Raw genomic sequence first — 12,476 nt, forward strand, 5'->3', positions numbered from 1 at the left:
TTTTCCCCCCGTTTTCCCACATGGAATTCATCAGCAGTTTAAGGTGGCTACACGAAGAAATGCATTCAAGCTGACAGGGAATGAGAACCCAGACATATGTTAATCAGATGCAGTGAAGGCAGCTCGAGACGAAAAGAAACCAGGGTTGGGAGTAAGGAGAGGAGGGGCTGCCCCACTCCAGAGAGTTAAAACAGAAGAGCAGAAGGAGATATTAATCCTTTGTTATGAGGCACAAAATTGATTTTTTTTAAACAAGGCTTTTGCGAGACAGTATATGTTCCCAAGGTGAAAGCAAAATGAAATTCATAATATTGTCATTAAAATAACTGTGGTGTCCCCACTAGATTCTTTGATTAAACATTGTTTAAACATGGTTGTGTAATTTTGTAATAATATTTAAAGTAATATTAGATGGTATTGCAATGTGAAAATTAGTGTTTGTAGCTTGAATAACTTGCAGTCATCTGTCTTGGAAATTCCCAACTGTTTTCGATTAAAGTGTTTTGAACTCAGAAGCAGTAATACAATTTTAAAAAAAGAAATATTAACATAAGAAGCTTCGGCTTGTTAAAAAACCTTGTTCACCATTTTTAAAGTGAGAAAATAAAAGAATTGTACTAAGGGCTGTTTTTCAGTAAGGTGCTTAGCAATACATGGGTTTTACACAGTAAATGTTTTGCTGCTGTATTTAATTACAGTACACTTAGGCATATTAAATTACAGGCACACCTTCTAAAGAAATTAATTTTGGAATGTTATAGCAGTAGATGTTTTAGCCAAGCGTGTGCAATCAATACTGAAACTGATACTTCCTAGAATATTTTTTGTAGCAAAACCTTAAATGGTAAACAGATGAGAAAGAAACATTATGGAGCACCGAAAATGTATACAAAGGTGGCGTGTTTCAGGAAATTGTTCTTTGATCTGCATTCCACATTCCTTTCTGCTCTCTCTCACTCTCCCTCCACTTCTTGTTTTCTTCTCTCTCTCTCTCACACCCCCCTCTCACGCTTTGCCATGAAATGTATGGTTCCAACAAGTCAGCTGAGATGGGGGCTCGGGCTGAGATAATTTGCGCATGCATCCCTGTCATTGTTCTGCCTGAAGAGACTGGGCTCAGTTCAAGGCCACATGTGCTCCTGTCATCATTCACATTTCTGCTCCAAGTGCGATACGGAGTGTCAGCTCTCCATCTGTCTTTGCCTGGCAAAAACGCACGCGCCCGGTCTCTTCCCTCCAGCTAGGCTGCTGCCGCCAGCCCCGATGGCCCCTTGCGCCTTCTTCTGTGATAATTCCGTAGCAGGGGGCAGAGAGCTCGGAGTCCACTTGCCTTGAGATACACGCCGACAAACGTCTGTGTGTGTGTGTGTGGGAGGGGAGTCTTGTCGTGAGCTTCGGGTCTGGTTACGGGATGCCAGGTGAGCCCAGATTTTAGCGCTGTGGTGAGGTTAAATTGGACAGTGCTTTTCCTCTGTTTTACTGTACATTCTTGCAGTTTTTGTGAAAGAAGCTCGTTAGTATTTTTTTTCTGCGGGGAGGTGGGAGTTTTAATTTTGATGAAGTTACCATTCAGTTACAGAACAATGTTACTTCAATGTTGTTGGCACTTGGTGAATGCTTTCTTTGGGATTGTAGGTATACTGAGAAGTATTAAAAACGTAACATGCTTTTGGTTTCAATAATCATTTGTTGTGCTTTTAGTGCCTCTTGGTATATTCTCTTTTTTTCAAAAACCAGCTGGTGCTGATTCTTACTTTATGGTCTACAATTCCGTTGTATAATTAAATTGGCAGACTGCACTTATAACTCATTTATCAGCAGTTTGGTTATTTGGATGCAACTTCATAAAAAAGAAGGGGGATGTTGTACAGGGTAGGTATTAAGTAGTGCCCTATCATCTCTTTTGCCCTTTAAAAATTATGAATGAAAACAGTAGTGGCCTGTTAGCTGTGCCTGCATAATTCCACATCTGACCCTGTGCAAGCAGAGAAACGCAGGCACGTTCTTAAGCAGGCGTCAAATTGAAAATGGACTAAATTCTTCCAGATTGAGGAGGCAATGCAAGCAAGATAGCGATGTGCTGCTGTGTTTTGTTAGCAGACTGCTCTGGCTGCTGGATTGTGTTGGCAGTTTATGTGAGGATTGGACGTGGTCATGTGGCTGATAAAAACACCCAGTCTCTAGATAACACAGGCAGGAAGAAAGCTTGCAGCTGGCTGCTAATGGGGATTACTGGAGGAGGACAAGCTGAAGAGACTGCACAGCCCGTTCACCTTGCAGATGGTGTTTTGGAACCGTGTCTGCTGGCTTAACTTGCTGCTCTGCTTGCGAGTACGTAGTCCTGCTGCTTGTCGTTGTGGCGACCGTTTTTTTTTCTTTGCTTTCAGAGTCCGAGGGGCTGTTGTGAGTAATGTGCGATCTGTACTCTGCAAATAGCAGGTTTGTTGTTCCTGTGGACAGCGGCGTGGCGAGAGCTGGTGCTTTACAGACTAGGATGCTAAGAGGATTAATGACAAAGCTGCAAGATGATCAAATGAAAATCGTATGAAATATCCATGGAGGTACTGCAGGGGTTGAAAGTAACTCTTCTTGGGTGCAGTTTTTTTTTATACTTGCTTAGTGTCTAGGAGCTGGATATTTAGAAGGTAAAATAAAAGGTGGAATAGTGAAGGTATTTTTGCTTAGTTCACTCTCTTAAAAAATAGAAATAAGGCATTGTATATCCATCACTGTGTATTTTTCAGTTGTTTTCCCATAGGGTTTCTTTGGGGTTTTTTTTGTGTTACTTATCATTTGGATAAATTGGTTTAGTTGTAATGCGAAAAGCAAAAACGAATTTGAGCTGGTGACGGTTTGCTCTTGGACTTGTGTGGTGTTGCTTGGATGTTATAACAGTGATGGGGGGAAAAGGGTTCATCAACATTTTTTTATTTCAATGTCATGTGGAATTCCTGTCTGTGAGGTATTTTTAATGTATTAAGTATTCTAAAGTATTATTATTATTAAGTATCATAATATAGAAGTATTAAGGCCCAGCTCTATAGGTAAGAACAATTTTAAACAACATTGCGGAACTCTGTGTTGGTTGTGGTTTTTCAATTGTGCAGTGTTTTAAGAAGTGTGGAGTTGTGTATGTGTGGTCAGTCTTTGGTGCTAAGAAACCATTGTACTGTAATACTGTGAATGCACCTAACAGCTGTGACCATGAGCATGTGTTAGCTTGGGGATACTTGAGCAGAACTGACACTTGGCTATTTCTGACATCCATCTGCACTTTTTTACTCTTATTTAGAATGAACTGCCTGACAATCTGTTCAGTTCTTGTAATTGTTATAAAGAAATTGTTGTCCATCTGTGGTTAGATTTTGACGTGGTATGTTAAATGTATGATATTCCCCTTATTATTATGCTTGTTGTTGCTAGTTTTCAGACATTGTTACTCAGAGTGGAAAGCACAGGGATGAATAATGTGGTGTTTGCAGTTAAATTTAAAATAAAATGGCACTAGTACATTATCAAACGATTATCTACAGAGACATTTTTTCTTCTGGAGTATATTGCTAGACTGTCATGTTTGCCTTTGATTATTCAAGCCACTGCATTTCTGCTTCAACTTTATACAGACTTCATTTCATAGACATGCTCACTGTACATACCCGAAATTCCAAATTATTGTGCCACCAAAATAACAGTAGATGAGCGTTTTATTCCCTGAATTCAGAAGAGACAGGTGTTGAATAAATTCTTGGCAGGAGTGAAATGGGTGCATACCGAAAAAAGGGAAAATATGTGTATGCTTATAATTTTTTATACAGTATATTCTTATAAAGTAACATTTGCTTTGTTTTTTAGTTCGATCATTATAGGTACTACAACAAAGCACATGTTGTAATTAATGTGTATGGCTCCCAATGTCAGCTAGTAAATGTCTTATTGTTGCCTTGAGCAGTGCCCTAGTCTGTTCCATTGAAAGAGCCATTAGTGACTGTGGCCACTGCTGCACACCAATGATATTGTTCTTATTTGAAATGCCCTTGCATTAGGTCAGACCACCCTTTCCAAGAGCTCCTGCTTGCCAGATGTGACTGCAAATGCTTTTTTAAAAGGTTTCAGAGAAAGAAGAAAAGAAAAAAAGAGGTTGTTTTCCAAATCTGGTTCTACTTAGTACATCTCCATCCTGGAGTGCATTTCATAAATTGTCTACATATTTTTCTTAGCAGAGAACTTAACTGGCTATAATTTTTAACACATGGCCCCTGTCATGTGATATTTTCAAAACACTTGCAGACGGGGTCCCAGCAGAAATAAACCGTCATTCTGCCGCCAGATCGTCCCCCCCCCCCCACTTTAACAGCATATCTGTGTTTCCATTTAGCAGGGTAATATATTATTAGCTCACATTTTGGTGTAGTAAAATAGCATTTCACTGATGTAAAACATGAACCTCTTTATTATCTGTTGAAAATTGATTTGGCATTTATAGCTGTGGTGTACTTGACTCCTTTTAACATTGGAGCTCATATGTGCGTGATTGTTGCAGGAGAGAGTAACAAAATTACCAGTGACATATAGCAGTTAATGTTTTAGATAGCAGACTGCAATTTGCAGTTTTAATGCTTGTGTCAAAGCTGAGGAAAGGACGTCTGTAATCGCAGATATGGTAAGCACCATGGGTATAAGAGGTGTGGGGGGTTGGGGGTGCCTCAAACGTGAATTAAATTACAAAGAACATGCTGATTTAATTGAAGTGTTTTCACTGGACAGTTTCCCAGCCTTCTTGGCTAGAATGTGACCATATCTCCACACAAACTGGGAGGCCTATTGATGTCAAGCTGTGTGTCCAGGCCCATCATCTGTTGTACAAGAGCCTTTCCTGCTGTAGTACGCCGTCGCTAAAGTGCTGCTTATTACACGGAGACACACATGGTACTGCCAGGGAGGCACTGAAAGTACCATTATTATAAAAAAAGATTTGTTGGTTTAGATAAGACTCCAGTTGTCATGAGTTCTTCATGTCTTTAATGTGATGCTGGCCGTTTCTCTTTGTCGCTACCAGCGGTATGTTTGTAATTTTAAGAGATATATTGACTTAGTTTTGGGATCTCTTTAATTTAAGACCAATTCATTTTAATGGTGGCTCTTTTTTTTCCCTTGATTGTGTATCAAGCAGAAGAACAGGGGTTCTTTTTAGGTTTTCGTCTGCCGATTTAATCTAAAATCTAAAACTTTTCACTATTTTTATAGTCTATAATAATAGTGGTAGTGGTAACTCTTATTGTTCTAGAGCTGTGCAGAGTTTCTGCAGGACAGTGTTTTCTGGCCTTTCTGTGCTCTGAATGTCAGTGGGGGGTTATTTCAACAGCCGGTTCTGACTGATTCTGCAATAAATCTGTCTCTCTGCCGAAAGAGAAAGTGAGATGAGGGGGTCTGGAAAAAAACCTCATATGGTAATTATATTTAGCTTTCAGTTTTGTTTAAAAGTCTATGCATTTTGAACTTGACTGTGGAAGAACATTCTTAAATGCAGGCTGTACTGATTTTTTTTTTTGTGTGTTGGGTAAGTGGCTGGCAACTCATTCGATTTCTATGTTTCTAGAATTCAAACTTCTGAAGAAAAAAATATATATATACAGGAGAAAAGAGCGCGGTCTCTTTAAATATTAAACTGCACAGGTTGTTAGCTGCTGCATCTGGTAACCCTTGAGTGAGCACAGTCTGCCGCAGTCCCACTGCCCTCACCTTATTTGATAGGATGGAATGAAATGACTCTTTGCACCACCTGGCGCATATGAGGCAGCCCTGGAGGAGCTGTGCTCGGGGAGCAGGGAGGGAACCGACTGCTCAGAAATGTGGAAGTCCAAAGGGACGGCAGTGAGGATTGTGTAGAAAAAAAAACGGAGAGGGTACATTAATACATCTTCCTGACAAGCTGGGGTTTGATGGGACATGTACGGCCTACTGTTCCATCTGGTGCTTATGATTGCATGGCGTATTAGAGTGCCGCAAGTTCATAACGCATTCAGGGTGAGAAACGTCACTTGCATACCAATTGAGCCGCCCCATCTCTCTGAACTGCTTCAGAATTTTAATCATCTGCTCTCCGGCTCGCTCGCTCTCTCTCTCCCTCCCAGTCTCCTCCCCTTTGTTGTGCTCATACTTGTGCCTGTCTTGACTATTTTTAATCTGTCATGATTTGGTATTTTGGTTTTTTTTTTCTTGCGATAAGAAAGAAGACTTTCTTGTCAGGAATATGACTTGGAAGTCAACGGATTTCTTGGTCCGCTTTTGCCAGGCTTTTGTTTCGTATTGATGTAGTTCTGAAGAGCAAACCTATCAAAATAAATGACTCCTCTCTTCTCTCCTGCTTTATTGATTGATTGAAACCCGTCTGAATTGGATCCCGTCGATGCAAATACTGACTTGGACACAAATGTTTATGTACTGTTCATGGCTTTGTCTGCATATTGTGTTTGTTGTGTTGATTTAGAATTGCATGCAAAAATACTTTTGGGTCTTAACAGGCTTGAACACATTTTGAAGTCTATGGTAATGTTAAGGAAGCATTTTGCTAAAATCGTTTTTTTGTGAGGAACACAACCTTGTCCACCTAAGAAGAAATATTATTTTTTGTGTTTTTTTGTATTAAAGGCCTCCTGGTACTGTATCACAAATACGTTAGTCTGTTATAAGCTTAAGGAATTAAGCTGTATTGTAAGAGGTAGAGTAACAGTGTGAAGTTTGTTTTGCCTGTCCTAAATTTTGGGTGATACGGTGATCTTGAAGGATATTGAGGAACACATTTGGCTCAATTCCGAACTTTGTATTTTAAGTACTGTGCTAATTTCATAATAATGAAAGTTATTGGTTTTACAATTACCACTAACTGTTTTAAAACTTGAAGATTAAGTTTATAAACTTTTGATACTTTGGTCTTGGTTTCTCTTCTTGTTGGATGTGTCGCATTCAGTGACCGCAAAAGTACTGAGGCAACGAAGACAAATCTATTAATCTTGCTTCATAGTTAAGCAATTTGTATTTGTAATTGTTCATATGAATGCTAAGTGCAATATAAGGTTTTATTTTTTGGTAATTTCTTGCCTACATCTGATCATAAAACAAAAACATACTTGGTGTGTTCAACCCAGACTTCATTGGGTTGCATTGACATTAAGTAAATTGTAAAATTGAGTGTAAAAGTCTGTTTGGTTGCATTTGCCTTTGAGGCAACTGAACTGCTGCTAAACCACCGAGGTAAATTCGTTGGACTTGCCAAACCCTTATAACTATTTGAGATGTTTTGCTAACACGTTGAATCGTTGCCTATTCTTCGTGTGCTCTAGCCTCAGTTTCTTGTTTGCCATGTGAATGCATGCTCATTTGGACTGACATCTAGACCTTGACTTGGCCTCTATAAGATTTTCCACCTTTTTTCCCCTATGAACTCCTTGGTGGAATTAGCTGGATGTTTAGTGTCATTGTAATGCTCCATGGGAAAGCACTGCCCAATAAATATGAAAGAATATGGAAGCAGACAGAATGTTTCTGTAAACTTCAGAATCCATTCCTCTGCTGCTATCATTGGTTACATTCTTAGTAAAGAAGGATCAGTTCCAGAGGGTGGCCATGACATTACCTTCACCAGGATTTACAGATGAGGTACTATTCTCTGGGACATCTGCAGTGACTCTTTTTTTCCACAGTGTAACATTTCTATCGCTACGATGAAGGTTCATCTTGGTCTCATTTATTCATAAAAAGATGGTTCCAAAGCTCTTCCTGGTTCATATTTTTTTACTTCTGAGCAAGTTCTAAAATACGTTGAAGGTGGTGGTACCCAAATTGTTCTCCGGATTTAAATCGAAATGAGCATGGAGTTTACATGCTAAAAGAAAAGCTAGAGTCAAAACAGCCAGCAGCCATATCACCCTGCAACTCACAACTGGCAGCTTACTGAAGCTAAGCAGGTGTGAGCCTGGCCAGTACCTGGATGGAGACCTCCTGGAAAAAACTACGGTTGCTGCTGGAAGAGGTGTTAGTGGGGCCTCCGGGGGTCCTCACCCTGTGGTCTGTGTGGGTCCTAATGCCACAGTATAGTGATGTAAAACTGAGGTCCTGAATCTCTGTTGTCATTAAAAATCCCAGGGCATTTCTCAAAGAGTAGGGGTGTAACCCCGGCGTCCTGGCCAAATTTCCCATTGGCCCTTACCAATCATGGCCTCCTAATAATCCCCATCTATGAACTGGCTTCATTACTCTGTTCTTCCTCCCCACTTATAGCCGATGTGTGGTGAGTGTTCTGGCGCACTATGGCTGCTGTCACATCATCCAGGTGGGGCTGCATATTGGTGGTGGTGGAGGGGAGTCCCCGTTACCTGTAAAGCGCTTTGAGTGGAGTGTCTTAAAAGCACTATATATAGTAAGTGTAAGCAATTATTATTATTAAAACAAGACGGACAAGAACTCAAAGTGGCTGCAGCAAAGCATCTAGAATAATTACACAGTTTGTGGTGACCTCAGTGGCTGACAGATTCATGGAGTTTTTACCTCAAAGAGATGAGATAACTGTGAGATATGGAAATGGTGTCTGTTACAGCATTACTCCAGTAGTTATGGATACTTGACATTACTAGGTTGACAACGAAGTATGAATTTGTTCAAGATTATCAAATGGTTTTGCAATTTACTGAAAAATAAAATGTGTATTGTATTCTACTTAAGATTCATACATATGAGAACAAATGCTAATTGTCTGACTGTAAAGCAAATATAAGTTTGTACTTTGCTGTCTCAGTAGTTTTGGAGGTCTTTGTATCTGTACAGAGCCAGGATGCAGTATTCTTTCTTGTTCTATTATGGTTGTCTCAATCTACTCATCCTTTATCTGAAAGGCATTTATCGCTAGTAAGGATTGCAGTGACCTACAGCCTGTCCCGGAAGCAAGAAGTGCAGGGAAAGAGTGTGACTGGGTGGGTCACCAGTCCACCAGAGATTTGTTTTTGGAGTTTTCACTTCTGTAAAAAAAAACAACAAAAAAAACACTTTCATAGAAAAAGAGCTTGGCCGATATAATTAGATAACGCAGGTATAAAATACGAATAAAATCTCATGCTTTCTGCCATTTTTGTGTGAATGTTAACTACTGTACGTTAAGTTTTCAATCAGACAATCAGTTTTCAAGTTTTCAAGCCCACTGTGGTATTCGGATCTGACCAATGCTCCACACAGTGTGAACCTAATACTGAGCATATCTGTATACTGCTGAAAGTTCCAAGCTATTTTTGGAATTGCTTATGTACATGTTTGTGTCTGTACATATGTTGTTTACGGGTATTTTAAATAATTGCAATGTGCAATAGATGTGGATCCCATTCTACACAATTAAAATGTAAAATTGTAAACTGTGAGTTGTAGACCATAAACAAAAGGCTTTCCCAGTTTTTGCTTTTCATTGTGGTCGCCATGGAGCATTGATCATAGACATGTTCATGCAACAGGAAAAAAAAAGTGGTGATAAAATTATTTTACTTCATTTCATTCACGAAGCAATCAATATGATTTTTTAGGAATCACATTCATAGTAATAAGAATGAATGAGAGAATAAAAAAATAAAAGGCAATCTACCCTTATATAATTTTGGTTTTTCATGTATAAATATATTATTCTATCCTCTTTGAGAAGGCATATTGCCCATTATAGTGATATTTATGTTTTCCAGAAACCTCCTAATGAAAGAATACACACATTAGTGTGAAGTGTTGGCTTTATACCAAACACTCTGATACTATACAAATTTGGCTGAGATCTTGCTGAATTTAATTTAATTTACTTACTTATTCCTTCAATCCAGTACTAAAGTTAAATGACATCTAGACTTTCCAGTGCATAGTTTTGAATCATGGAATCTCAAATCTCCCAACTAATTACAAAGCTAATTACTATAAAACAGCAGGAGTCGAGGGACTGGAGCTGAAGTGCAGACATTTGCTCAACTGCTTCAAAAAGCTCAAGAAAGATTCTTCTCCTCACTCTAACAGGCAGTGCAAGAGCCAAGATTTTAGTGTAAATAAGGTTAAATTGGTATGAGAAGAATATATACACAGGCAGTTCGTGAGTTACATCGATCACAAGGAAGGCGTTCATGGCTGCAATTCTTTGTTTAATTCGGGGGAAAAAACACGTCTCGATCTCTCAGCATTAACGTTCTGATGTTTATTCATTTGCAACTGTACAGCTCATTGCTTAGGTAACTTAAATTAACTAGTGTGATGTTACTGCACAGGAATGTGTCGGAGGTTGTGTAGGCAAATCCAAAGCCTTATGGGCACAATGAGTCGTGAGCTGTTTGATTACCTTGTGCTTATTTTTTAGATTGTACCATCCAATGGAGCATCTCAGACATTAGGTTGGTATAGCCTTGTGGTAATTACAGTATTTCCTCCTGTTAAAATTATTTAATCTATCAGTGTGTCGTCCAAGTATATCACCATGGAAAGGTAGCAAACCCATAAATGTAATCTGAAAATAAATGTTAATAGTTACCTCAAGACGGGCATTACAAGAACTGGGACTAGGAGATCAATACATAAAACTTACTTTAATCCTATAACAAGCTGATCTGTAATGTTGCTCTTAAGTAATGAAAAACATTAGCAGCATGTGAAGTTAAAGTCTTTAGTGCACTGAATGGCCTCTGTTAATGGCTGTCTAAATTGCCTATGCAGTGGTTCTAAATGTATTTAAAAAATTCTCTGCATGCGTAATTGAAAGCACTTTGCAATTCTACACTAAATCACTTACTATTTCAATATCTGTCTTAATGTTGCCAATTAAATATTTATTTATTCTGCATTTGGTTCTAGACTGCATTTAAATCCAGTATGCTTTCTTCAGACAGTATCCTTTCCCAAAGGTGAAGTACATGTACTGTAGCTTGGAAAAAGGCAAAGAAATTAACCTAGTGTCTGAAACCACTTGTAATGTGTATCTATATACCTGTATTTTTTTATTTTAGGCACATTAAAAATAGAATTTAATGTACTAAATCAAAATGCTATTAAATACATGGTTTGTAAGATAGTTAAATGTCATCTCAAAGAAACTTACTGTTAGTGTTTCAGGCATCATATTGGTAGCAGTTTATATTTTGCTGCTTAATCTAGAAAAATCAGGCTTCCACAGTGATTTGATATTGTTCTTTGTCATTTATGTTGATTACGCAGAATCTTCAGGTAGCAGAACAGAGGCCCAAATTGTATAGTTTTATTTTTTCTGATGGTGACTTTGATGAAGATGAAGTAAACACTAGAATTTTGAAGGCGTTTGCTGGTTGAAAGCTTTGTGTTACGCAAATACTAAATTTTACCACCAAAACTCAGCATACCTTCTTTACAGAAGTGATTGCTTAAAATTTAGAAAGTAGGTTTGAGAATAAAAATTGACAAGCGTACTGAAGTAAATCTGTTACGTAGTACTTGAATATCCATCCATCTCAGGTAAATGGGGACGAGTAAGTTTAATATCCATGTTTGAAAGGGTTTTACAAAGCATCCAGAACATAGAAGTGACAACTGTATATTTAAGCCACATTTTCTGAATTTAGCTCAAATCCCATTTCCTGTGAGAGAGATTTTTTCAGTATGTGCGTGAATTAAGACTAAGTCATTGTTTCATCATCCATCTCCATCATGAAGCGGTTGTAGAAAGAGGCACTCAATGAGTTACAGATGGTCTAGTTTGTTGTCATTTTCAAAGGTTTCTGCGCTTAGGTTCCTTGTCCTGGTCTGACTTCAGACATGTGAACCAAACTCCTGACACGCCCAGCTGAAGAAACTATTTGCTCTGAGACTACTCAGCACTTTGAAAACCAGGGAGTCCTATTGTACGGTATAAGGAGGATTTTGAGTGCTGGATCTGGCCCCGGGAAATTAAGTTCCTCTTCTGCCACTGTAGCCCATACTGAAATCCTATGGTGTGGGTGAGTGGTAGGGATTGTTTTGCTTTGCAGTCCTGGCGCCGCCTATCTGTTCCTTGAAAGCATAGGTATCTGTGGAAGCAGAACTAGGGCAAGGGAAGTGGCTTGATGTGCACACAGCAGATTATGACTGCAGTATCTGTCAGCCCTCTCCCATGTGTTTTGGATCTGGTGCGTTGCCGTCCTTCTGTAACAGTTCAGCACAAGTGTTGGGGGAATGGGAACCAGATGGATGAGAAATTCCCAGTCGCTATCTCGCAGCTAGCCCTGGCAGGCCTCTTCCCTGTCGTACCGCCTCGGAAAGGCTTTCCTTTATTTGGGAAGGGTGTTGTGCTAGCTGTGTGGCACATCTAACAGACCGGTGAAGCGAAGTTTGGCGGCATATTAAGTGGGTAAAACGCATATAGGGATGCGATTCGGAGAGATGGTTTCGATTTCCTTTCATGTGTAGGAATTAAAAAGATAGTACCAAGAAATGCAGCATTAAAGTGAAGCTGGAGAAAA

General features: G+C 39.1%; 1 protein-coding gene across 2 annotated transcripts in view; it reads left to right on the forward strand.

The window, feature by feature from the left end:
* Positions 1-12,476, forward strand: part of runx1t1 (RUNX1 partner transcriptional co-repressor 1) — a 64,753-nt gene that overhangs the window by 24,959 nt on the left and 27,318 nt on the right. Inside the window, exon 1 of one of the 2 annotated variants that reach the window (XM_088928762.1) lies at positions 2,222-2,331. The exons of the other annotated variant lie outside the window; for it this stretch is intronic. The gene's annotated coding sequence lies outside the window, so the exon portion shown is untranslated. Of the gene's footprint in view, positions 1-2,221; positions 2,332-12,476 lie in introns of those variants that run through there. 2 annotated transcript variants of the gene reach the window in all.

The sequence above is a fragment of the Atractosteus spatula genome, chromosome 12, assembly GCF_055471065.1.
Source record: "Atractosteus spatula isolate fAtrSpa1 chromosome 12, fAtrSpa1.hap1, whole genome shotgun sequence".
Lineage (NCBI taxonomy): Eukaryota > Metazoa > Chordata > Actinopteri > Semionotiformes > Lepisosteidae > Atractosteus > Atractosteus spatula.